Source organism: Ptychodera flava, chromosome 19 (genome assembly GCF_041260155.1).
Source record: "Ptychodera flava strain L36383 chromosome 19, AS_Pfla_20210202, whole genome shotgun sequence".
NCBI classification, from domain to species: domain Eukaryota; kingdom Metazoa; phylum Hemichordata; class Enteropneusta; family Ptychoderidae; genus Ptychodera; species Ptychodera flava.
In genome coordinates, this window is record NC_091946.1 from 3,109,891 (window position 1) to 3,137,710 (window position 27,820).

Genomic DNA, 27,820 nt, shown 5'->3' on the forward strand with positions numbered 1-27,820 from the left:
CTTTCAAATAATTATGACGTTAGTGAATTTTCGGCAGATAAAACAGGCATTTTCGTAGAAAGTAAACCAGTTTGTGCGAGCGAGCTATCTAAAAATGTCTGACATTTGCTGCGAACCTGACGATTGTGGGGAAGATTGTTGCAGCGATTTTGGCACTGCGGTTTGCTGTTATGAATGTGACGGTCATAAACCTTGTTGTGTAAAGACCAGCTGGACAGTTTGTAACATTCTGTAAGTTCATTTGAGTAATCAATTTATTTTGTTTTATTTTACGACCATGGTCACGTCTTCCAATTTCCATGAACACTTTTTTCTCACTAGTATTGTTATTGTCGCAGAACACTTAAACTAATTGCGCGTTGTTTTTACTTTAACAGGTTTTCTCCATTTTGGGCGATTTATGCAATATGTGTATGCTGTCGTAAAAACACAGGTTACTAGGTGTATCAAGTTGTGGTAAGTCATTTTTAGAGTAATTGCACTGTTCACTGAAGTCATAGCTTGAACCAGGAGTCTGAAGTTGTCATACGACACGCCAATATAATTCACGTTACCTACAGTTCTCCAAAATGAAGAGATCACTTTTGCAAACTAAAAATCGAAAAATTGATATTTGTATTACGACATGACAAATACGTTACCCTTTTCACGCATGCTCCACCGTCGGTCTGCCGATTGGCTATAGGTTGGGAAGCCCCTTGGAAGATTGCCATATCTGATGACGCATGGAGGTAGCTTATTCATGTCACTAATTCACTCGTTTCCTCAACATTTAACATTTTTAATATTCATTATGTCCGCGGTTTTCACTAGCTGCTAATTCAGTATGACCTAACGACATATTCATGTTTTACAGAGAATTTTGCCTGTGTATCGCAAATTTACAACAGAATTCGTCGTCTCATTTGCAAATGATTCGCTCTACTTCCTTCATGACATTAATGGGAAAAAGTCGGCCATTTTTCATGAATTGTGTTTGATGTGAGATACTACTTATATTGTTTGACATGTCGAAAGACCATTAATTCATTTTCGGGATGGTTTCGCATGTCTAAAACCGGGGTCGAATATATGCATGGTCACCCATTCATTCAGTATCTCTCAACATGTCAAACAATATAAGTAGTATCTTGTATCAAACAAAATTCATGAAAAATGGCCGATTTTATCCCTTTAAGTCAACAAAGATTGGAAAAATCAGAGGAGCCTTCTGGCTTACAACGTGACGCATTGTAAAACTCCCCGCGAGTAAAATGGCCCTAAGTTCTGATGAACACGGGCCAGCTAGCCATACGAATATAATGGGCCAATTGGGCCAATTATACTGGCGTGTCGTATTACAATTTCAGACCAAAAAATCAGCAATCTAGTTTGAACTTGTGTAGATCCAGAGACATATCTTCGCGTGGACAAAAGCTAACACTAAAAAGAATCCGATTGTCTAAACGTATGTCCCCCAAAAATGTATATAAAAGTTTGACCAAGAGCCAATTCAAAGGGGCGTGCTTTACGGTTTTGATTGAAAAGTGAAGAGAGTAGGAGTAGGAGAGCATCGGACTTCAAGTCGAAGATTGTTCCAAAGAAAGAGGGAGCAACGCTGAAAGCACGATCCCCATATTTCTTAGTACGTGACCTATTTGGGGCAGAGTTTAAACTAAGCAGCGGAGCTCAATTACGATTTTGAACATATAAAGAAACCATGTCATATAGGTAGTTTGGAGCAATTAAATCTTAAATCTTATGTAATTGATAAAGTACCGGTGTGCATTTAGAATGGGTGACAATTTTGGCAGCAATGTACCGTACACGTTGAAGACGATTAATTGAGTGTTTGGGAAGTCCTAATAAAAGAGAGTTACATGAATCAATACGAAATGTAACAAATGCGTGGCGTAATTGCTCTGTGGCAGATTTAGAAAGATATTTCAAAAACGTGCGATGCGACGTAAATGGAAAATGGCCGAACAGTAGATCTGACCAACATGAAGCTTCATTGCAAGGCTGGAGTCAAGAGTGGCTCCGAGATTTTTGGCCTGATCGTAAATTGGCCTTCAATCAAGCATCACCAATCCAAATTTTCCTGATCCCCATCCTCAAATTGATTACCAGAAACTGCAGAGAAGGTAACGAATTTAGTTTTCTCATCATTCAAGTAGAGAAAATGTGCCGACATTCAGGACCTGACCTCTGAGATACATACATAATTCAAGATTACCAGCCATCCTTGCAGCCTTGTCAATGTTGAACTTTTAAGACATGTACAGTAGGGAATCATTATAAAAAATTATGCATACAGTCATGACTAGAAACCAATTCTCCTAAAGGAGATGTGAACACGTTAAAAAGTATGGAACAAAGAACTGATCCTTGCGGTACCCCAATACCAAGTGGACAGAACATGGTGAAAGCATGGTCGAATCTTAGTAACGAAATTCCGCCAATCGGGAATCATCTGCATGACAAAAATAGGTTTCTCTGGAACAACAGATTTGCATATGGGAAATCTTTTTTCTTTAAAAATATATGGAAGCTTTTATTTTATTTTAAAGTGTGTGAATGGGAAAGATGGTTAATTTGTAGACTTGGAATTAGTAGGCTTGGAATTCATGCCTAGAAAATGTGTTCCTCAGTCATCCGTGTAAAGGTCGTTTTGCCTGAGGAGTGACATACCATCAGAGGGGATTCGGCGCCGGAACAAGCGCACTTTGTCTAACAATGATACAAAAAGAGGGTGACGCAAAGATAGTTTTTTGTAATGAATCCGTTATCCTGGAACATTACACAACAAGTATATTGACTCAGAAAATAAGCGATAACAGCCAAGAGCTGGAGTTTGAAAGTGTACTGAACGTGAATATACCATGTTGGGACTATTGACTTCAATTCAGTATCCCTATTGACTAAGAGGGAGAATTTCCGAGCAAAGTTGTACATTATTTTGTATACAAATGCTAGACTTTAATAGTAAAACAAATTCCTAGTGTTGAACATTGTCTTTGTATATTTTGCAAAAGTGCAGATTAAACATTGCTTTATGTGTGGTACGAGTGTCGACATGTCCACGTGTTGTGGGAAGCTCTATTTATTTTATGGAAAAAACATGGTAGACTTGAGAAGATGGCCTAAAGCTTGGCAAGTTATTTTAGGAGATGCAAAGCTGTCATTTATTGTTCATTTTCCACTTCTCCTTGGCAAGAAACACATCCTATACCTGTTAATGTAAAATAGATAATATCAAATTTACAGCTTGTTAATATATGTACACCCAGTACAAAACAAATAACTGAGAAAAAAACAAATTTACAGGAAAAAACAAGTTGGATGCTTATGTTAAAATATGGGACGTCTATTTGAAGAACCTCCATCAAGACTCTATGCTAACTTGTGTAATAGTCGCAGATCTGTTGCGTGACGTACACTTTATTACTGAAATTCAATGAAAAAGTCAACGATTAATTATGAAGTCGTTCAGCTATTCTTGAACGTATTTTTAGAACTCCATTTTTCTGAACAATGAAGCTGTATGCAAAAAATACAAGAAATAAACCGTATCGATTATGTAAATGTCATGTTTTCATTGTGGAACAAGGGGTTAGCTTGCAAAAGTTGGCACTTGAGAAACACATCAAACACTATTTCCTGGAATTTGAAATTGAAAATGGCAGTAATCCGTATGTTAACTCTATGGGGGAAAATTAAATTGTAGATTTTCACAAAAATATGCCGTTGAAAACTTCATTTACTTCATGAGCTTGAAAATGAGTTTCAACAAGTAGTAGACCAGTGAAGGGTTGGAAAAACTTAGTAGTCTAAATATCTGTCCCCGTGCATTCTAATTCAACTTATTTCTGAACTCCTGGTGTTGTCCTCTCTCTGTAGCACGTGTATGTCTTTTATGTTCCTTCCTTGAATACAATCATTACGTCAAATTATCAGACAATGATTTGTCAAACTTCTCTTTATCACACCTATCCCGCTTTAACGTTCAAGAAACCTTAAAGAAGACGAGGGGAGGTTGCTCAAATTTTGATCAGACAGGAGGTGTGTTTGAACCAACTATTCAATAGACATTACCATGTAATATACATAATGCTGAACATTTGAATAACTAAATTGACGTACTTTTTCGCTCCGCTGTCAGAGACGCGGAGCTTTTCAAATAGGTTGATTTTCCGTCGTCGTTGTCCGCCGCCGTCATCGTCCGTCCGTCCATCCGTCGTCCATCAACAATTGCCTTCTCCTCTGAAACCACAAGTCCGATTACTTTGAAATTTTATATGCAGATCACTTGGTGTAACCTCACCTAAGTTTGTTCAAATTGTGCTGAAATTGTCATATTTGTAATTTTAGGGCATTTTTGCTGTTTTTTTTAAAGAAAAATCTTCTGCTCTGAAACCGCATTTCCGATTGCTTTGACATTTGATATGCAGTTTACTTGGGTGACTTCAGTGGCGAAATTGCATATTTGTATTTTTAAGGCAATTTTTGACATTTTTGGTCAAAATATTTGTTTCACCAAAACCACTTGTCTGATAGCTCTGATATTTGTATACAGGTTTAAAGGGATGAGTAAAATATGACATGTAAAAGTTATGATGAAATCTACCATTTTGTAATTTGAGGCAATTTTTGCCATTTTTTGTCAAAGAATGTGTTTCTCCAAAACTACTTGTCTGATAGCTTTGATATTTGGTATACAGGTTCCTACAGATAAACTAAAATGTGATTTATTAAAATTATAATGAAATCTGCAATTTTGTATTTTTGGGTCACTTTTTACCATTTTTTGCTCAAAATATTTGTTCTCAGAAACTGCTTGTCTATTAGCTTTGATATTTGGTACACAGGTTTCTGAGGCTTATCTTATTTATAGTGTATTGAAATTATAATGAAATCTGTATTTTTTATTTTTCGGGCAATTTGTGCCATTTTTGGTCAAAAAATTTGTTTCTAAAAAGTCCTCGTCTGATAGCTTTATATTTTGATACACAATTATTGTTTGTAGAGAAACGTTATTGTGAAAAATGGGGAAAAGGGTATTTTTGAAAATGGGGAAAAGGTAATGAAAAAAATATGAAACATTTGCATTAGAAAATTCTATAATACTTTTGGTAAATCTAAGTAAGAGCACTACAAACTACAAACCAAACTTGACAGTTATTGGACTATCAGAGAAGAGTATATTATCACCTTAGAAGAGAAAATAAGCCCAAAAATCTGCATTTGCAAATTGCATAATTATTGAACAAACTGAATAAGATCTTCACTGCAAGCAGCAATATAATATGCTGAACTGAGTAGTTGTTATATAGCTCTTCTCATCGTCATTCAGTCTATGAAAAGCTTTCACGACTGTTGCTATTCTATCGCCAATCTGCTGCCACAGTGCAAGCAGCAAAAGTATGAAAGACACTCCTTCTCAAGATCTGCTCCCTATTTGTGGAACAGTCTTCCATTGCCAACTTCGCTGGTCGCCTACCATGAACATATTTAAAAAGGATTTGAAATTGCATTTCTTTGAAAGAATGTTTTGATCTTTTTGTTCTTGTTCATCGCCTTAGAATATCACGTCAACAATAATTTTGGCGCTTTATAAATGCCATTGATTGATTTAGTGATTGATTGACATTTTTTTTGCCTACGTGTTCACACAGGTGAGAAAATGTCGCAGCGATATTTGTCTATCTGTGTGTCTGTGTGTGTGTGTCTGTGTGTGTGTGTGTCTGTCCGTCTGTCTGTCTGTGTGCTCGATATCTCAAAAACGGCTGATCAGATCAAATCAAATCTGGTACATAGATTTAGTTTGCAAATGGCAAGAACTGATAAGCTTTTGGTGGGTGAGGCTTGTTTACTTTTTGCTCATTTGCGTAATTAATGATTTTAGAAAAAAACATATATATTGACAACGACTGCGCACAATTTGATGAGATTTGCTACAAATGTTGATCACACCAAATATATCAGCTGTGAAAGATATTAAGGGTGACATAAAAGGTAATGGATAATTTGCATATTTAATGAACTTTCCTAATTAGGGATATATATCTGATTTGACTTGATCAAAATTGACAAAACCTGGTATGCATATTGAAGATACTATGATTTAACATTATTGAAAGTAATTAAGCATTTTTACTTCATCAAACTCTTAATTTGCATATTTAATGAACTTTTTAAGTTAGGGATATTTATTTGAGTTGACCACAAATGATGAAACGTGCTATGTACATTAAGATACTATGATATAACAGTATTGAAAGTCATTAAACATTTTTACTTCAGCCAATTCCTTATTTGCATATTTAATAAACTTTCCTAATTAGATATATATATCTGAATTGACTTGACCAAAGTTGATGAAACTCGCTATGTACATTGAAGATACGATGATATAACAGTATTGAAAATCATTAAGCAGTTTTACTTCAGCCAATTCCTTATTTACATATTTAATGAACTTCACTAATTAGGGATATATATCTGAATTGACTCGACCGAAGTTGCAAATGAATCCCAATCGTGTTACAAGCATATTATAAAAATATCTATGCTAGACACTTATATCTGTTCTATTTCAAAAGTATGTTGAGATCTTAGTACGCGGTTTAAACTTGTCAACTCGCTGAATAGTTGATGTTTCAACATGTTCGTGGGAGTAGAGCATGAACTTGCAATGCGATGTCCCAGTGCAAGAGGGACGGATCTCCTATGCTTTAACACAGGAGAGACGTCCCTCTGGTGATGGGCCATCGAATTTATATTACACTGTGCAAACTGTGAAGTGGTTCAGTTTCTTTCTGTGTTTGGGAAAGTACACAAGCGCGCACGTGCACTGTGTATTTTACACAAGTAAACAGTCTTTGAAGTTCCTTTCATTTGAAGACAGCAAGTCGAGATTATGTCACTGAAGTGACCGAAACTCCAATAAAATGCGACGTATACGGCAGTCCATCTTTATATTAGTCAGGAAACATCCTAGGTAAGCATTCAGTTTTGCGTTACGTCAAAGTTACAATTTGTTTAAGGTCACTTCACCTACATGATGAGACTGAATGCAGTGGTTTCGGACATCTTGCTTCTTGTACTAAAATGTTTACTTAACCAGATATGAACTGAAAATACTCATGTGTTTCATTATATGTTGCAATTGTCTGAAAATAACATTTCTCCGTGTTACTACTGCAGTGAGTTTGTAATTTCATTAAAGTTGTCTATTAACATCATGGGCAATATTCACCATATATGATTTCAATGGAAAATATTTTAAATATGCAAAAAAGGGATAAGGCGAGATGAAAAAGGATAAAGTTCTTCACTAATGTCATATCGTTGCATCATCACTTTATGTAGTCAGTTTGATTGCCCCGGGTTGATTGCCTTTGGTGAAGTCATTAAAGGTTATAGGCAAAATCGTGAGGCTCATTAAATCTGCAACTTACAGAAAACTGAAAATGCAGAATAGCATGTCTTTTACTATTACAGTGAACTTGTCACATCAATATACATATTACGAGATATTGCTAAGAAACCCTTGTGAGGGTGGTACTTTGCGGCCAATCAGAGTTTTGCTTGGAAAGCTTCATTGAATTTATGAAAATCCTATCAACATTCTGTTTAGCAAACATATATTTTCCTTTTTTAACTTTCGCAAAGTATCGTATCAAATTGGATTTCAATGTATCGATGCCCGCATAGCCATGTACCATGGCGTGATGAAAAGCAAATTGCAAATTCTATCCAAATTCTATTTTCTTTTTGATTTTGGGCGTTCTCTGACGTACAGACGGACATCTTTAGACAAGCAATCAAATTTGAACAAAAAACGTGACAAGGGACTGCGATTGACATATCATGATTAAACAAACATATCCTTCCGTTACCAATGATTATCCAACAAGGTCCATCATTGCACTGAATTTTAATTTAACTCTAACACGATTGGAACTAATTTGGGATAATTGAATTTCATATTTTTCAAATTTCTCAAAAATGGTAGATGCCCCATCGCTGAATGTTGCAATATTATAAATTGCTCAAAAGACAAGTGTGTAATGTAAGAAGAAAAGCAGATGAGATTACATTTGTAGATTAAATCGGCTTTACTTCACCGTCCAATTATCCCAAATTAGTTCCAATCGTGTTCTCTCAAATAGGTTTTCTCCCTCCAACCAAATGACATGATAAATGGTCATCAGAAGTGCGGTTAATTTCACTGTGTATTTACAGAGGGATACCTAACCAATCACAAAAGTTTGTGACGTAATTAACGTGATCAAGAGTTTATGTACTTTCCTTTCCGTGGCCAGAACTTTCCCACACCAAAATTACATACTTGACCGATACGCCATACTTAGGTTCCTTTGCTGACGTGAGCTAGGCCACAATAGCGGCACATCAGGCCATGGCATACACGGGTTTCATGTCCCTGCGTTTCGTACCCTCTGGAGCTTTTCCAGGGTCAAATATTGTTGTTATTGGACCCTCGTGGAATGACTAAAGTTACGGATATCTCTCTTGTGAAAACAACGTGGACTTGAGACTAGCTATTACAGTCCACTGGGCGTAGCTCCGAAGTCGGATCTAGCACTAGAACGCTTACTACCTGGACACTCTTTGCTGACACACACAACCAACAACGACATTCGAAGATGCCAACGTCATCAACCTTGTTATGTACATATGGAATTTATATGTTATTGGCCGGGGATGTAGTCTTAAACTCATGACCGCCAAAGTGTGTTTGCTGTGAGTGCAATAAATTCGTCAGAAATAACCAAAAGGGAATCAGCTGTGACGAGTGCAATGGGTGGTTTCATCTGCCCTGCATAAACATTGCGACCGATGAATACGACCAACTCAGACAATCTGATGTGAATTAGTTCTGTTATAAATGCACCTTAACGCAATTTGCTGACTCCTTTTTCGACCAGAATTCGTAAATGAGTAATAACTCTTCTTTTCCCGAACATGACCGTCCAGGTCCAAGCGGGTTGTAACCGTTCCTTTTAAATACATTAAACACGATTGGAACTAATTTGGCATAATTGGATCTTCGTATTTTTTAAATTTCTCAAAAATGGTAGATGCCCTATCGCTGAATGTTGCGATATTACAAATTACTCATAAAAACAGGTGTGTAACGTAAAAAGAAAATCATATGAGCTTACATTTGCAGATTTTAAAGACATTAGTTCACCATCCAATTATCCAAAATAGTTCAAATCGTGTTACAAGAAGTTTGAAATCCATAAGTAAAACTCGCAACAAACTGGCTCAATTACAGGGGCTTGTATACTCAAGTATGCCCGACGTGAGTGCTCTGACTGAAACCTGGCTAGATGAGACAGTCGACGACAACGAAATCCTGCCGAACGGCTTCTCACAGTATCGCCGCGATAGATGTGGTCGTCGCGGTGGCGGTGTGTACATCGGTATTCGCAATAACATTACCTCCAGATGTAGGGCTGATCTCAAGCCCTCGGAAGCTGAAATTATCGTCTGTGAAATAAACCCCTGTAAAATGAAGATATTGTGTATCATGCTATGCTATCGTCCACCGGACACAAATAGCGACGTGTTTAACAACATGTTCGAAGAAACTCTTGAAAAATGTAGCCATGACTATACAGACATAATTGCTTTGGGTAACTTTAACTATCCCATCAAAAATTTTTCGATGATGTAATTGACAACTTTTCTATATCATACGTTGTCAACCAACCAACTCACAAGAAAGTTAAAATATTGGACTTATTTTTTGTCGGAGAACCAGAACTTTGTTCTGTACCAACGATTTTGACAGTGATCACGCTGTCATAGAATTAGTTTCAAACACGTATTGCTGGACTAAGCAAATTTCCACACACGACTTTTAATTTCAAACAGATGGATTTTGATGGCCTGCGATCATTACTAGGCAAGTCCCTCTCCGTAGTGTACTAGTTGACCCGGATATTAGCGCTGATATTAGCATAAATTGGCAATGTTGGAAAGATCTAGTATTCTTAGAAGTAGAGGAGTTTGTACCAACCACTATAATTAAGGATGTCAACAGATCTCCCTGGGTTGACAGTGAAATTAAACACTCCAGCAAAAAGATCCAAACAACATGGAGAAAGGCACACCGTTCCACTCACCATCAGCTTGGTCTAATATCCGCAAATTAAGAAATGGAAAAACATACCGAATCAAGTTAAACTCAATGCAAGACAGACACCCAGCCAAACATGAAAGCAGAACTTTTCAATGATCACTTCAAGTTTATGAATCGGACTTTTCCTGATATTTCAATTTCCAAACATGCTGGTCTTGGCAGAATTAGCATTTCGGTCGGTGAGGTCGAACATATTCTAAAACATCTGGATACAAACAAAGCTAGCGGACATGATGAATTGCCAGCCCGAATCTCAAGGAGTTATCACACGAATCAGCACCTTCGCTGTGTTCACTATACAACAAATCGATAGAAACAGGTGCACTACCTGATGAATGGCTGTCAGCTAATGTTATTCCGCTGCACAAACGTCATTAACTACAGGCCTGTATCTTCGAGAGATGTATTTTAACTCCATATATCCACATATTGAACCATTTCTCCATCATATGCAACATGGTTTCATTAAAAGGCGTTTCACGACTACACAACTTGTACAAATATTTCATCATGTAGGGAAAATCTTCGACCGGTCAGGGCAAGTCGATATAATATATCTCAAATTTTCAAAGGCCTTCGATTCCGTTCCACATGACCTTCTTATCCACAAAATCAAATCTTTCGGCTTTCATGGCACTTTACTGCGGTGGTTTACTGCATATTTGTCAAATAGAAAACAAAGAGTTTTGTTGAGGAATGTATCGTCCTGAGTACCCCACGGTTCAATACTGAGGTCAATGGTGTTCCTATTTCCATTAACGATTTACCAGATCAAGTTAGTTCAAACACTATGGTTGCACTCTTTGCAAATGACTCCAAATGTATCAAGGAAATAAAAGACATGTCTGACTCTCTGAAACTGCAAAGTGATATCAACAATTTCTCATCATGGAGTGAGAAATGGAGCATGCTTTTCAATGCTGAAAAATGCAAGCTCATCACGATTAGTAGACAACGCAACCCTATTACCTGTATTTTATTTGCCGAGCGAAGGCTTGTTAGGATGAGCCTAATGCCTCATCGGGGGAAGGAGGGGAGGAGGAAGACTTGTATGTTTACTACAGCGTGTGGAGGGACTGTGGTTGAACGATGGATATGTATGGATATGGAGCCCGCCCTCATGTTGGAACTGTATAATATTTTTGTTATGGCCATTGGCTTTGCGGTTGTAACACTGCACTGTAAGGACGCTATTCCAGTGAAATCAGCCAGTTTCCTGTCTGTTTGTCGAATAACTGTTCAGAGGTTTTCAGCAGAGTCTTGCAAAGAAGTAAGAACTCTTTTACTACTATTATTAAGCCGTTCATACATTTTGGTCATTAATTTTGATGTATTGCTGTATACTTGCCTAAACTAAGTGACAGACAGTTAAGTGAGTTACCGCCACATTCATCATACAACGTGGAAAAAAGGGAAATCGCCTGTGAATGTTGAGAGAAACTCAGCATTATCGGGGAATTTAGATTGTAAATTTGAGAGATATTCACCGGATTCTGAACGCGGGTCGGTTTTACTGATGTTCATGATTACGTTTTTGTACAACCACTCAATTTTAGACCTATGTTGTGCTGAGTTGCCTGCTTGTATACTTATTACTGTTTACTGATCAAATAAAAACAAAAAATCATTTATACGGTTTTCAAGATTCTACTGCCTGTTTTTGGTTCACATTCTCTGACAGTCACAGTATGGATTGAATATTTTTATCAGTTTGGATCAGCAACAACCTTTAACAAGTAAAATCGTTTACGTAATCTCTTTCAACTTTTTCAAACCCAGAAACCACTATCGAAAGCTATTGCTAAAGATAGTTTAGAGAAGTGAATGTATTGCAATGATTGGCCACGAAAGTTCCAAATGAAAATTTCATGAACAGTTACTGTATAACAAACCTGAAAAAATGTTTACCAGTCACCTATAAATTAAATGTGAATATTATAGGACAAGCGGTATTAATTTAATTTAATTTTTAATTTTATTTTTTTATTTTTTATTTATTTATTTATTTCGAGAACCAGCTCATACACCAAAGAACATACAGAAAAAAAGGGGGACTGATAAACTATAAAAAAACTATAAAAAAAACTAAATCATGATGGAAATTAAAACTGTCAGACAGAGAAAACTTTAAAAGCAGTTGGAAAACAGTCTTTTCCAGAACAGGCTACCACACATAATATATGTATTGATAGCAGCACTAATAAGAGAATTTTCACTATACATGAGGCATTAAGACGAAATGATTTATAAAAAGGGATTAGAATCAATCAAAATTTAGATATACCTTCATTATTTGAAAACACGTAAATTATGCCATCCCAAGAACCTTCGAAACAGAGTTGATGGCAGCTTTTTAACAGTCCCTCTAAAGAAGTCACTGTGACCGAAACATGCGAATTTGGCCCCAGAATTAGCCTCGGAAATTTACTCATGTATTTCATCGTCATCATAATACAATCTGAACGAGATCTTACCTAGAAATCTTTCAATAGATCAGATGATAGCATAGCAGCAAGATGTTTATTGTCTCTGCCTGGCTATATGCTTGGTGATTATAATATTAATCCTGTTAATATCCTGTTAATACTGACACAATAAAGTTCGTCGATCTTCTTCCATTCATGGAATTGACTCACGTGATTGGTCCAGCCTGGATAACTCGATCTTGCAGAAAACTGAAAACCATTGATACAAGTTAACTTCACAGTGTCTCAGCTGGCCTTATAAATGCGTACAACAGCGCTCTAACTACAGTCATTGATTAAGTGGCATCTGTGGTTAAAAAGAGTATTTATGTGGTGGTTTACAGATGACTTAAGACACGTCAAAATGCTTCGCAGACTGGAGAGGCAACAGAGATAATTGCACCCTGATGAACAAGTAAACAAATCTTTTATACTCTCGTACTATCTGATCGTATTGTCAGATATGATTCTCAGAGCCTCTTCTGTATCGTTCATAATAATCATCATGTACGAGATGTGCTCTTCATTCCTACCGGATGTAGACTCAGTTTTGAGATATCTTTGCAGATTTTTTTCGTACCAAAATTTTCAAGATTTTCTAGAACTTGTCAGTTGTTCAACAGTCTGACCCAGTTTAAGATTAAATGTAGTTAGTTAAGTTTATTATAGTGACATAGATATCCATGGTTAAAAAAATGATTACATTCAGCATGAATTTAACACCTCCCAGCCCAAAGGGCTGTATGTCACTTCAAAGATACTGCAAATTAAAGGTCACGAGGGCATTTCAGCAGAAATCAATGCGTATTCAAATATTCGACATATATTTCTCCTTGTAAATGCATTTTCAATGAACTTGATATTCCCTAACATTTCTAGACATCAAAAATTTACGTTTCTCAGTATCTGATGTCAAAGTTTGATAATCAGTATTGAATTTAAATACTTTTCCCTCGAATCATCATAAAGATTACGTCTTATTTTCTATAGCATTTTGATTACAGAAATACAGACTCTATTGTCAACAGTATCTTCCAGTTTCTATTCGTAAAGGCAAAACACCGGTTCTAAATTGAGCCAATAAAGATCGTTGTCTATGCGACAGACACATCGATACATAGCATTCTATACATTGTAATCAGTTTTAAAGAGCACGTATGTTCTAAGTTTTGGTTTTCGCTTTACACTTTCACACCTAGCAGTTGAATGTTCTGGTCGCAAACGACTTGAGGCTAGATTTAAGTTTACATGAAGTAGTCAATCTGTGTCAAAATTCAGGTCATCAAAAATATTACATACATCAGAAGACCAATTGTACCGTGGCCCCTACACGCCACGGAACCTCTATTACTTTTGAATATAAACTCTAATTTTTCTTGACAATATCTTTAATATTTGTAAGAGATTTTATTTCTCCACCGCAAACTTTTAATTTTGTACGGGCAACTTTATCTTAACATTATCTTAACTTTAACTTCTCGAAAGTAGTCTTAGTTTTAACAATAAACAAAATATGTTTCTCAAAAGTATTTTTTATTTTGTAAAACAAAAGTAAAATTTTTCAAGATAACAAACTCCCCTACACGTCATGGAAATTTATTACTTTTGAACATCAACTCATATTTCTTGACAATATTTTTAAATTTAATATTTGTAAGAAATTTTATTTCTCCACAGCAAACTTTTATTTCTGAACGGGGAAACTATTTTTGGGGTAAACTGTTTTTAAAACTTTTAACAAAAAAAACTTTAACTTTTAAAAAATAACTTTAACTTTGAACAAAATATTTGTTTCTCAAAAGCGTTATTCGAAAAGAAGTAAAAATTGTTCACAGCAAGAGTTGAAGATTTTTGCTAAGCGCGAACTGAGTTACTTAAATGACATAACCTTATGTCTTTAGAGCAGAAAACTTAAATTCTTAAAGAAAAGTTTTATTTTTCCAAGAGTAAAATTAATTTCTTTATGGAAAAAAGATTTTCTCAGAGCAGCAAATTGAAATACAGAGAATAAAACTTTTTTTTCAATGGCGAGAAATTATTTTCTGAAGACAACAAAACTAATTCTTTCAAGATATATTTTCTACATATGAGTGTGGTTTAAGAATTTGGTAAAACTGAACTGAGAAAGAACGAAAAAGGAAGGATGAAAAAGTCAAACTTACTTTTCTTCAGAGCGAAATTTATTTCTGAGAGGAGAAATATTTCATGTGAGGGCGCAATTACCTATAATGCATAGCAAACTCTTTCTAGCGAGAGTAAACATATTTTGGGGAAGAGTAAAACATTTTTCCGAAGAGCAAAACTTTATTTTAACGGCGGCGGAAGTTAAAGTATCCCACCATGCAACACCCAAGTTTGATGACCCAGAGTCTCCGAGACAACCATGACTGACTTCATCGGCGATACAGGCACGCTAGCCCGGCCCTAGCTGCAGTACAGTACCTCGAGTTTTACCTGGGTATTTGGGTCGGACGGTTTGCCGTACTGTACTGCAGCTAGCCCGGCCCTACCCTGCCTGCGTACGATGCTGTGTGTTGGGGCCGTATAACGCCGGGAACACACAGCATCGTACGCAGGGCTATGGGCACGGGCACGCAAACGAGTCAGTTCAACAGTTGCCACTTGTCTGAGTCCCCGAAGAACGGTTTTGTGTTTGAGTGATTCGTCCTGACTGCAGACGTTGTGCGACGGGATGGACCGCATTGGGTTCCTTCATTAGCTCTGCATGGGCTGTGTGTTACCGGCGTTATACGGCCTCCCACCACATAACGCCGGTAACAAACAGCCCTGCCATGCAGAGCTATTCCTTCATCAGTTTCTGTGTTGTTAATGTTATGTTGTGTGATAGTCATCTTTTCTATAAGCCAGATTCGTAATTGATAGAGTCTTCGACTGAAACTGAACCTGGCCCACCAGATTTGACCACAGTCGAGCGTGGTTCAATACAGTAGTTGTGGGTCCACAGCTGTGGTGTTTTCGGACGGGATATGCCTTTACGGGCTGGTTGACTTTCCGTTTTTGACCCCGCAAAACATGTGAAAGTCAAAACCAGTCCGCGACTGTGGTCAAATCTGGCGGGCTCGGTTCACTTTCAGTTTCTATAAATTACGAATCTGGCTTCTCCTCTTAGAAAAAATGAATATCACACACATTGGCTGTGTGTTACCTGTGTTATGTGGTGGGAGACTGTATAACGCCGGTAACACACAGCCCTGCCATGCATAGCCCTGCGTACAGACCTGTACCGTGTACGCAGGGCTATGCAATGCAGAGCTAATGAAGAACCCCAATGCGGTCCCGTCGCACACCGTCTGCCGTCAGGACGAATCACTCAAACATAAAACCGTTCTTCGGGGACTCAGACAAGTGGCAACTGACCCGCGTGCCCGTAGCCCTGTGTACGATGTTGTGAGTTCCCGGCGTTATACAGCCCCAACACTACGGCGCGCCAAATGTTTCAAAAATATTTATCGTCATAGAGTAAAAATAAACTGTCAAATTTTCTTTCTAAAAATTTAAGTCTTAAACGTGTATGAATAATAAAGAAAAAGTTCTTTCGTCCATATCATTGCATTTTATTAATGTACCTTTTCATAAAAATAGCATTCATTTGAAAATACGTGTCATTAAATATTGAATGTGCCTATACAGATAAAGATTACGTGCAACCGTCCTTCTTGATTGAAATAAAAATTCGATGGAATTACGGAAGAAAATAAACGAGAAAAGTATTATTGCAAAAAAGGGCTGAATGTTATGTAATGCTTAATTGTAAAATATTCTTTAAACCGTAATGAGAAGATAAACTTTTCAAAATTTGGAAATACCACACTCCCATACTTATTGACGTACACGTACACGTGTATTTGATATAAAGGTGCAATGAATGCTGATTATAAGGGAAAAAAAGAAAAAAAATCAAGCACACACACACCACACACACACAAAATATTGACATGATTAAAACAAACCACAAATAGTACTTGCACTACTACCAAAAAACAAAACGAACCACCGTCAGGTCTGACTAAAAAAAGAAAGAGAATCACAATTGAAAAGTCGACCGAGATCGCGCCGGCGTTGAGGCTAGGCTGTAAAGAAACCAAAACGAGGTCAGCTTGGGAGAAAAACCAAAGCGAGGTTACAAAAAAAAAAAAAAAAAAAAAAGAGGTTACCAAAAAAAAAAAAAAAAAAAAACCTCAGTAGAAAAAAAAGAGGCCCGTTCGAGAAAAGAAAACAGAGTGGAACACCCCGCAGAAAAAGCCTAGCATGAAAATTGAATAATTGTCAACGTCATGATTGTTACAGTTTAATGCCAGAGGGTTTTTGATCATCACACTCGGATGTTGGACATGATATTTGGGGTATTTCAGCGATAACTCTCAGCTTCTAGTCTTCAATATCATCTCATGGACGTCCAAGCTATCGACACGTCCCATTCTATATTAAACAGTTACCAGTTTTGGTTAAAAATGGACAAAACACTCTTTGTGGTTCGTCGGCTGCCAGCGGTCCCCTCGCTCCAATGTACACTCGAGGTGGTAAGCCAGCGGCCGGCGTCCCGTTGCTAGTACAGTAGGCCTACACGCCGGCAACCAGCGATCCCCTCGCTGTAAAGTGTAGGGCCGCCTCTCCCAAATCATGGACAGTCTAGTCTGTGCCCAAACCCCAACAAAACGATGGCTTGCCGCTAGCCCACGGTTACGTGTGGTTCGATACACAGCGGCCGCCGTGTGGGTATGCATAGTAAAATTGCATTCTACGCAGCACTATGCGGCCTAGTTCTGCATGGCAGGGCTGTGTGTTACCGGCGTGACACGGCCTCCCAAGATCCCGTATAACGCCGGTAACACGTACACAGCCCTGCCGTGCAAAGCTAGCAGCGGCCGCTATGTATTGAGCCCACACGTATCCCGTGGGTTTAGCCTCTAAACGGAGTGTGGCAAAGGCAAAAGTAATCGGGCTGAAACACTCCGTCTAAATTCGAGGCAACGTTTTCACTATATATAGTAGTAGTAGTACCTGTAGAACGCGAACGCGCCCGACTTGACAAACACTGATCAAGCAGCCGCTATTTCTCTATACACTGTAGCTCAACACAACCAGCAAAGGGAGTGGTAGGGCTACGGATCCGCAGCAAGGCCGGGCTGTGAGTTACCGGATACGGCCAGGCCGTATAACGCCGGTAACTCACAGCCCTGCCCTGCCACCCAGAGCTATGTATAGACTACTGCACAAATATCGTAGCTCCATATATTGGACTGTGTGGATATAAAGATTTCTGCAATGGGGATCGACATGTCGTGTATAGCCCTGCGAGTATAGTGAGAGTGTCTGGCGTTGCCAAGGCCGGACACTCTCGCCATACTCGTAGTCGTAAGGCTTGTACAGTTGCGTCGCTCGTCTTGTCGAACACGGAAAACGATGGACGTTCTCTCAACATGCGGCAGATTTCTTCAAAACTATTCATTTTATCATGATTTGGGTGATCTTTGAGGATAGACGAGGAATTACCAAACAACGAGGTGGTTTATTATCATGGTATTTGAACCCGATGTATCGAACCATACGTATAAAACTGTGTAGAAATCATGTAGGCCAAACGGCGATGACAGTGCGGCTCGGTGGAAGGCCTGCAGTGGGCTACCTGCCATACCGCGCCTAAGGCATCGATTTGTTCGCAGTGTTGCTATGAAGGGTCATGGGTTGTACGTCTCGCTCGTGATCTGACCTGTGGACTGCCTGAAATTAACTTGACTCGCTGGAACTATTCACTGTTAACTTGGACGTTCTTTAGAAAATATTGCCCACTTCATTTCATCAAGTATGGTTTCAAGTAGAGCAGGGCCCAGCCAAACAGAGCTAGGTTTCAAGATGTCACGTTATCACTGAAATGCTCAATTAATATTTCGTCAAACATTGGAGTATGTGGTGATCGGATTCCCCGCTGTTGGGGATTCATCGATCGAAGGAAACTGAACGTGAACCATGAGTTTTTGAATAAAATAATTGTAATTTCGGGCTTGTTGTTTTTTTTTTCTGTGGCGAGTGCTCGTTTTTTTTCTTTTTTTTTTTTTTTTTTTTTTTTGCTGTGGCGAGTCCTCATTTATTTTTTCTTTCCACAGGCCCACGCGTTTTTTTGTATCTCTGTTCATGGCATTTTTTTTTTTTTCGTTTTTATTTTATTTAATTTTATTTTTTGTAGATGAGATCCACTTTTGTCTAGAGCCATCACTGCCGAATTTTTCACCGATTTTCTCTCTTTACTGTCAAAGCGGCTGGTGATTCATATTATATTTTTGATTATCTATAATACGTTTATTATGAGACGTAGTGCTTTTAATTTTCTTAAGTACATAAATAATTTTATGTATGCATGGCTTTTTTGTCTGATTCTTTTACAATTATTTCTGTATGCGGTTCACGTTTTTATTTTTTGTACTATTTTTACCGGGTGGTAGTAGTGATTTTTAGTGATTTTCTTGTGAATTTTGTGGACGTATCACTGTATAACATATTTTTCTTTTTCTTTTTGTAAAATCAGCACTCATTCACCTTTTTCGCGAACTATTATACGTGTATGTATGTCGATAAGTATGGATGTATGACTTTTTCAAATCGTTGAAAATTGTTTATTTCCTAATTACGCTTAAAGATTTTTTCTCAAGTTAAAATGAAGTATTAAATGACATTTCTGTCTTTTGTTTTTTAATTATACTTTTCTTACTTTTTCCTTCCTAATGAGACCGAATTTTTATTTGAATTGAGAAAGACAGTTTATTTTTGCACTGAATCGATAAATATTTTGTAACATTTGGCGCGCCGTACAACACACAGCATCGTACGCAGGCAGGGTAGGGCCGGGCGGACGTGCCCGTATCGCTGATGAAGTCAGTCATGGTTGTCTCGGAGAGCAGATCGTCCATGTAGCCGACACGAACACGAACTGTCTGATACCGGCTACCAACTCGGAGACTCTGGGTCATCACACTTGGGTGTTGCATGGTGGGATACTTTAACTTCCGCCGCCGTTAAAATAGTTTTGCTCGTCGGAAAAATGTTTTACTCTTCCCAAAATATGTTCACTCTCGCTAGAAAGAGTTTGCTATGCATTATAAGGTAATTGCGCCCTCACATGAAATATTTCTCCTCTCAGAAATAAATTTTGCTCTGAAGAAAAGTAAGTTTGACTTTTTCATCCTTCCTTTTTCGTTCTTTCTCAGTTCAGTTTTACCAAATTCTTAAACCACACTCATATGTTGAAATATATCTTGAAAAATTAGTTTTGTTGTCTTCAGAAAATAATTTCTCGCCATTGAGAAAAAGTTTTATTCACTATTTTCAATTTGCTGCTCTGAGAAAATCTTTTTTCCATAAAGAAATTAATTTTACTCCTGAAAAATAAAACTTTTCTTTAAGAATTTAAGTTTTCTGCTCTAAAGACATAAGGTTATGTCATTTAAGTAACTCAGTTCGCGCTCAGCAAAAATCTTACAACTCTTGCTGTGAACAATTTTTACTTCTTTTCGAAATAAAAAACGTTTTTCAGAAACAAATATTTTGTTCAAAGTTAAAGTTATTTTTTTAAAAGTTGAAGTGTTTTTGTTAAAAGTTTTTAAAAACAGTTTACCCCAAAAATAAAGTTTCCCCGTTCAGAAATAAAAGTTTGCTGTGGAGAAATAAAATTTCTTACAAATATTAAATATATTGTCAAGAAATATGAGTTTATGTTCAAAAGTAATAAATTTCCATGACGTGTAGGGGAGTTTGTTATCTTGAAAAAATTTTACGTTGTTTACAAAATAAAAATACTTTTGAGAAACATATTTTCTTTATTGTTAAAACTAAAAGTACTTTCGAGAAGTTAAAGTTAAGATAATGTTAAGATAAAGTTGCCCGTACAAAATTAAAAGTTTGCGGTGGAGAAATAAAATCTCTTACAAATATTAAAGATATTGACAAGAAAAATTAGAGTTTATATTCAAAAGTAGTAGAGTTCCGTGGCGTGTAGGGGCCACGGTACAATTGGACTGCTGAAAACATAGTCCCAGAGAAATATTTTCTTGTTAGTCTGTTTCCATCAAGGTTAACAAGATGATTCCAATATCTGAGTATCCAAGTGTATCTTCGCACCTGACATGAATTCCAAACTGTGTCACCAGATACAGCATCAATAGGTGTAAATCTATGAACTCCTAAAAGAACTGTAAGGCATGGTTTGAACCAAGCATACTTTGGATGTTTACCATAACCCCAAATACTGAACCATAGTCTAGTATTGGGGCTACACATGAATCATAAAACTGTATATATGCTAAAACCCATATTTTTAAGAATTTTGAACTTTGAAATGATAAACCCAAGTGCTCTATTGGCTGACTCAGCCAGATAAGATGATATAACAGAGAAGTCTAGAGATTCATTCAGTACAATACCTAGGTATTTGTAGTTATCAGTACAATACAAAACATTTTCACCTATATGAAATTGAACATTACTTCTGTTGTAACCTGGTTTTCGAAAGTGAATCACCTTGATTTGAAGTTATTAATGACAAGTCTCAATTTTGAACATTAAACATTTACATGATCTAACATGAACTGCATGTCAGTTTCTTTGTCGGAAATTATAACAACATCGTCCGCATACAATAGGATAGATTCAAGATAGGATTCAAGTTTCAGTTTTAGCTCATTTGACTCAATGTCTGTGGATCAAGTTGAAGGACTTATCAGTATTTACCCGTGAAATCCTAAAGCAGGATGCTATACCCACTGTGTTGATAGAATAGGATCCTATACCCACTGTGTTGATGAAACAAGATCCTATACCCACTTAGATGATAAAACAAGATCCTATACCCACTTAGATGATAAAGCAGGATCCTATACCCACTGCGTTAATAAGGCGGGATCCTATACCCACTTGGATGATAAAACAGGATCCTATACCCACTGTGTTAAGGGAGCGTTCAGTTATTATGGCCGGGGTGGGCCGGCAAAATCCAGGGGGGGGGGGTCACCTCAAATTTGAAAACTGCAAAGGGGGTCATGTATTTTTCAAACAGCTCAGAGGGGGTCACTTAATTTTCATAAGTATCCGTCCCGTCAAAAAGCAGTTTCAGTGTTCAGAAATATTCTTGGAGATAAAAATAATTCGTTGCATGATTTCATTCTCTGAAGTTATTCACCTGTAAATCTGAACAAAAGTATAATTATCTGTCACATGAACATCTTGACTTGACAACTCTGAGGCTTGTCTTATTGTAAATCAAGCTCACTGCACTGAGGGCGATGAACAATTCCTATTACTTACATATTAGAGATATAGCAAGTTTTGTCAGGGAAATTATCTAACAGTTACCTGTACTGAGACTACTAGTACCATGAAAAGTTAAATAATACTTTTAGGTGAAATTCCAATATCATAATTGTTGTCCACATCTGAACTTTTAAATACCCTATTTGAATCAAGTACAATTGTATCAATTATCAAACACCTATAAAAGCACAAATTAATTTAGTTTAGCATTGTAAAAAAAATTATTCTTAGTTTTCTCATAGACTCAACATTTCGATGAAATTCAAAAATCCAATTTCTTGCACACATATCAACCTTAACCATCCTAGGCTAACTAAGTACTTTAAAATGAATTATCAAATTCTATAAATACACAGATTTTGATAGTTTTGTATTGGAAAAAAATTATTCATTTTCCTCATAGACTCCCATGTACAGTGAATCTACATTTTGGTATAATTCCAAAATCCAATTTCTGGCGAACACATCCATTTGTTACCACCCTAATCTAATCAAGTACATTGATATCAAATCGAGAGTACATGAATACATGGGTTTACCTATTTTTGTATTGGAAAAAAATTTTCATACTTTCCTCATAGACTCCCATGTATAGTGGATGAACATTTTCAGTGAAGTTCCATAATCAGATTTCTTGTACACATAATATGCACCTTTAACCATCATATTCTAATCAAGTAAAATTATGTTAATTATTGAACATCTGTATATGCACAAGTATACCAAGTTTTTCATTGGAAAAAAAAATTATTCACAATTTTATCATTGACTCCCATGTATAGTGGATGAACATTTTTGGTGAAATTCTAAGGTCAAACTTTTTGTCCACATGCCAGTTGTAACAACCCTATTTCATTTAAGTACATTTATGTAAATTATCAAATATCTATAAATGCACAGATATAGTTTTGCATTGAAAAAGTATTACATAGATTTCTCATACATGTATGAGAAAATATATGTATACCATGTATGGGTGAATCAACATTATCAACAGCTGATTTTTAATTAAATTCAAATATCAAAATTTTGTACACACACACTTGCGCAAAAATATTGTAATTTCTGTCCAACCTCTTTGAGGAGTATTATTATAGCAAGTCAGAAGGGGAAATCTGATCATTAACACCTTTTTGAGTTTTGTAAGGAAGGTCATTTGAAAAAATCTAAGCTCTTTTGGGGGATTCTATTGCTCCATACCCCCTAGGTGTTTGTGTGTGCAGCTTTACTCAAGCAATGTGGGGGGGGGGGTCATGAAATTTTTGTCATCTTGAAAGGGGGGTCATCAATTTTTTGGTACAATGGGTAGGGGGTTCACTTATTTTGACTGATGCGCAGGAAGAATTTGCCGGCCACCCCCCGGCCATAATAACTGAACGCTCCCTAATAAGGCGGGATCCTTTGACCGAAAGTAAGAAAATTGGCACACACGTGCATATTTCATCAACATTTGAAGAAACCTGAAGGAGGTGGTCAGTTGAAACCCACAAATCATACATTAAGTAGAAAATTTCAAGACAATTTTACAGTACATTTTAAAAATCGTGACGACAGCCAATAACGTAAGCAGCTGACACAACGTTTCAACATTTTCTAAATTTATTTCATATTATCAAGACCATTATATTCATTTCAGGAAACCCTTACTCCAGCATCTAAGCACAAAAAACAAAACTAAAGTGATAAATACAGTGGTTCGCAAATCGTTTGATTTAACCAGACCTTGAATCACATTTCAGGCGCACTTGGTTTTTTCAAACATTATGGACATACTCATAAATGTATAGCGTGGGAGATGTGCTCCACGTACATCATGTACAATTTAAATGCAAAAGTGGCAAATTCGGCAACCACATTCTTATACAGCTCTACAAGTTGGTAGATACCTTGTGTATTACAACTGATTTGCTTGCATGTAATATGAAATGTCAACAAATTCATGATATCGAACACTGAATCCAAGAATGTGTGATAAGCCATTCAATCAGGTCAACACTTTCAGTAACACTTTCAGGCCTTCCACATTGCTGCAGGGGAGCAAGCAAATATATACACATGTGACATATGTCAACTTGATTACTACTGTACGTTACCAAGAATGCTTTATAGAACAGTGTGCGATGAAATAGTGAAGGAGTTGTTTGGGTATTTCAGTCTTTCTATATTTCAACTTCTGCCCTTTTTGTCCCCCTTGCAGGTTGAGGTGCAAGGACAATGAGAATGGAAATAACATGGATGCAAGAACAAGGAGGGTGGAAACAATATGGATTGACATTCAGACACATTTCAACCACTGGGAATACATCTGACGCCATGCCTATCGACAACTTTTAGAACTTCAGACTGTATAAACATTATTTAACCAGAATGGGTTAAACCCAAAATTGAATGGACCACGAAACATACAGACCCACTTGCACAAACGCGTATAGAATTACTGATCTAGTAACAGGTGTGCACCGTTCTGGCTGCCCCTCAATCACCTCTGACAGTTTTCCAGATTTTTTCACCGATTAATTTGTGCCTGATACAAACTTCACCATACGAGGAACTGTGAACCACAAAGGACTATAATGGTCTGTTTCAGTGCTATTCTGGCCGAAACATTTTCTTGTAAACTCAAGTTTATTACTACCATGAACGACAGCCAATACTGCAGTGGCCATTTGATTATTCATCTATCGAAGCTTTTATTTTCAGTACATCTGAATAACAATCGAATACTGCTTTCTCCTGGGTCTGTCATTCAAATTGTAATTTGAATTACAGCTACTTCTGTATATGGATCATCACTGCTGTACCTACGACAACATTCCAAATGCGGTATCACCTTGTGGTCTTCACACTTGCTTGTCTGTATGCAAATGTACCATCAACCTGAACCAATAACGTACTTCTTTCTATATTAAGCCTAACTCAAACTGTCTCTGAACCCACCCATGACAAAGGTCAGATTCTCGACTGGTTGATACACCGATCAGACAATAACTTAGTTCTGTTCACTGATGTTTCCAGCGCTATTGCAACTGACCATCTCTCCATCATCAGTCATCTGAATGTTGCAATACCACGCCCATCAGATGTATTCGTGACAGCACGTAACATTCGTGACATATACCTCACCGCTTTGAAGGAAGATCTTCACCACAGCCTTGCTAGCATTAAAGAACCTACAGCACAAACTCTTCACTTCTGTCTCCAATCTGCCTTGGACAAGCATGCGCCAGCAACAAGACGTAAAGTTTCTAAACGAAGGAATACCTGTTGGTTTAAGGCTGTCCGTGACAAATTCAAGGCAGCCCAAAAACAGCGTCGGCGAACAATGAGACAGTGGCTGAAAACTGGACTTACAATTGACAGGCAAATATATAACCACACGAAGCTGTCACAAAACTTGTTCACTCAGCAAAACCGCTTATTTCTGTAATAAGGTTAGTGAGAGTCGTACATCGAAGCAACTGTTCGGCATCACACATAAATTACTTGGATCCAAAAAGGCCTCCCCTACACACCAACAATATTCCCTGCAGTAGAACTTCCACAGCGTTTTCTGGACTTTTTTCCAGAAAAAGTTGAGACAATGAGAGCCACTCTTGATTGTCAAAATATCTTTCAGCCTTTGAGCTCAGAAAGTTGCTTTCGAGGTATGCCTCTCAGTAACTTTAATCTTGTAAATGATGATATTGTAAAGAATGCCATTTTAAGTTCCACTGCAAAGACATGCGACCTAGACGCAATGCCGACCGATTTGTTGATAGAATGCTTAGACACCGTGTTACCATACATCACACGGGTTATCAATCATTCCCTTGCATCTGGCACATGCCTTACTAGTTTCAAAACAGCTCTTGTTAAACCACTGCTCAAGAAACAATCTCTCGCCCAAAATCAACTAAAAAACTACCAATCTGTCTCAAACCTGTCTTATTTGTCTAAACTACTTGTGTTCATCTTACTTACCACAACCTTAACCCTTTTCAGTCTGCATACAAACCACACCACAGTACTTAAACCGCTCTATTGCAAAGTCAATGACATTCTGACCTCCTTGGACTCTGGCAAAATTACCATTCTCACTCTCTTAGATCTATCTGCTGCATTCGATACGTCGATCATGGCATCCTCCTCCACCGTCTTGAACATACTTTTGACATCTCCGGAACTGCTCTCTCCTGGTTTCAATTTTACCTCTCAGGCAGAACTCAAACTGTAACTTTCAATGGCATACGATCAACAACATCATCTATCTCTTTTGGTGTCCTGTAAGGCCCAGTTCTCGGCCCCGTCCTATTTGTTTTGTACACTGACCCTCTTTTCAGCCTCATCAGAAAATACCCATTAAATCATCACGCCTTTGCCGATGACAATCAATCATACAAGGAAACTACAATTGATCAAATCAAATCAACTGTTGAATCTGTGCAAAGTTGTATCACTGCAATACTTATCTTCAACAAGCTGCCAAATCATCTCCCCCTTCATCCATAATTCTGGGCGATTTTGATATAATTTTCGCCTCCTGTGTCAAAAACTTAGGAGTCACACTCGACTCTAACATGAATACGTTTGAACATGTGCATGATATTTGCAAAGCTGCATACATCCAAATTAGACAAATTAGCTCTATTCGTCACTTCCTCTCTTTACAGGCAACTCAAACATTGGTCTCCGCACTTGTTCTGTCTCTTGTAGATTATTGTAATTGTCTCCTTTCTGGTTGCCCTAAACAGCTTATCGACAAGTTGTTAAAGAGTGCAAAATGCTGCCGCTCGTCTTCTCTGTAACGCTAAAAATTACGATCATGTCCAACCCTGTTGCAAAAATTGCACTGGCTGCCTATTAGTTCTCGTACCCACTACAAAGTTGTATCTACTTGCTTAAATTCAGTGATGGGTACAGGACCGCAATATCTCTCTGAGCTTCTACATCAATACACTCCAAAAAGACAACTCCGCTCCTCAGATTCTCGACTTCTCAGTATTCCCAGAGTTTTCACAAAGACTTTTGGCGAGAGATCTTTCTCTTACATTTGGCCCTACATTATGGAACAAACTTCCTTCTGACCTTCGCCACTCCAACTCTGCCCTTCCTTTCCGCCGTTCCCTAAAGACTCTTCTCTTTAAACAGTAGTCTAACCTTTTTCGTTAGCCCAGTCTCTTGACTGAAAGATCCGTCGCTCGAGGGCGCTCTCTACGCCACCCCCTCTCGGGAGCGTAGAGAGCGCCTTCGAGCGACGGATCTTTCAGTCTACCCCGTCCCCTATTGTATTTCTAAACGTGTTTGTACATATGCTTTGTTCGTACCGCCATCACGTGATATGGGTGGGCTAAGTCTGTTGAAAACCGTGCGTCTTTTTTTTTTATTCCGGGACAGAACCATTTATTAGAACCTTTCACCCATGTACTTATTTTAGAAGATGTGAAACATCGCTCATTTTCGGCTAGTATGTGCATCAGTTATAGCAATTCTGAAAGCACAAAAAAAGTCGTTTGTACACATTAAAATTTTACGTTTCTATGTAGCCTTGAATATACCAAGCAGCTGCACATTACGACCCGCTCCGTTGATTTCAGGAAAACTTTTATTGTAATCAGATGAAAATCATATGTACAGATTTAATTTGCTCCGTCCTTTGCCGCAGTTGGTACTCTGTTGTTCTCAATCTTCTGCTTTCGAAGCCAATTAATACAACCTACTTTAATCAGACTGGATTCGTTAACACCAAGCAGACCGTAAAATATATAACTCAAACTTGACCGCGGCAGCATTAGAGTACATTCATTCTATATCTGTATGCTGTTTATCCAAAAAGTTCGGTATAATTGGAAGATTTCAACTAATTTCTGCTATATGTCGTATTAAAAGATTGTATTATGACGCA

At 37.5% G+C, this 27,820-nt stretch overlaps 1 long non-coding RNA gene across 1 annotated transcript; it reads left to right on the plus strand.

Moving 5' to 3' along the window:
- Window positions 1-51: 51 nt before the first annotated feature.
- Window positions 52-27,820, plus strand: LOC139118398 (uncharacterized). Its single transcript, XR_011548695.1, has 3 exons — window positions 52-231; window positions 378-456; window positions 24,137-27,820. It is a non-coding gene; the product is annotated as an uncharacterized lncRNA (long non-coding RNA).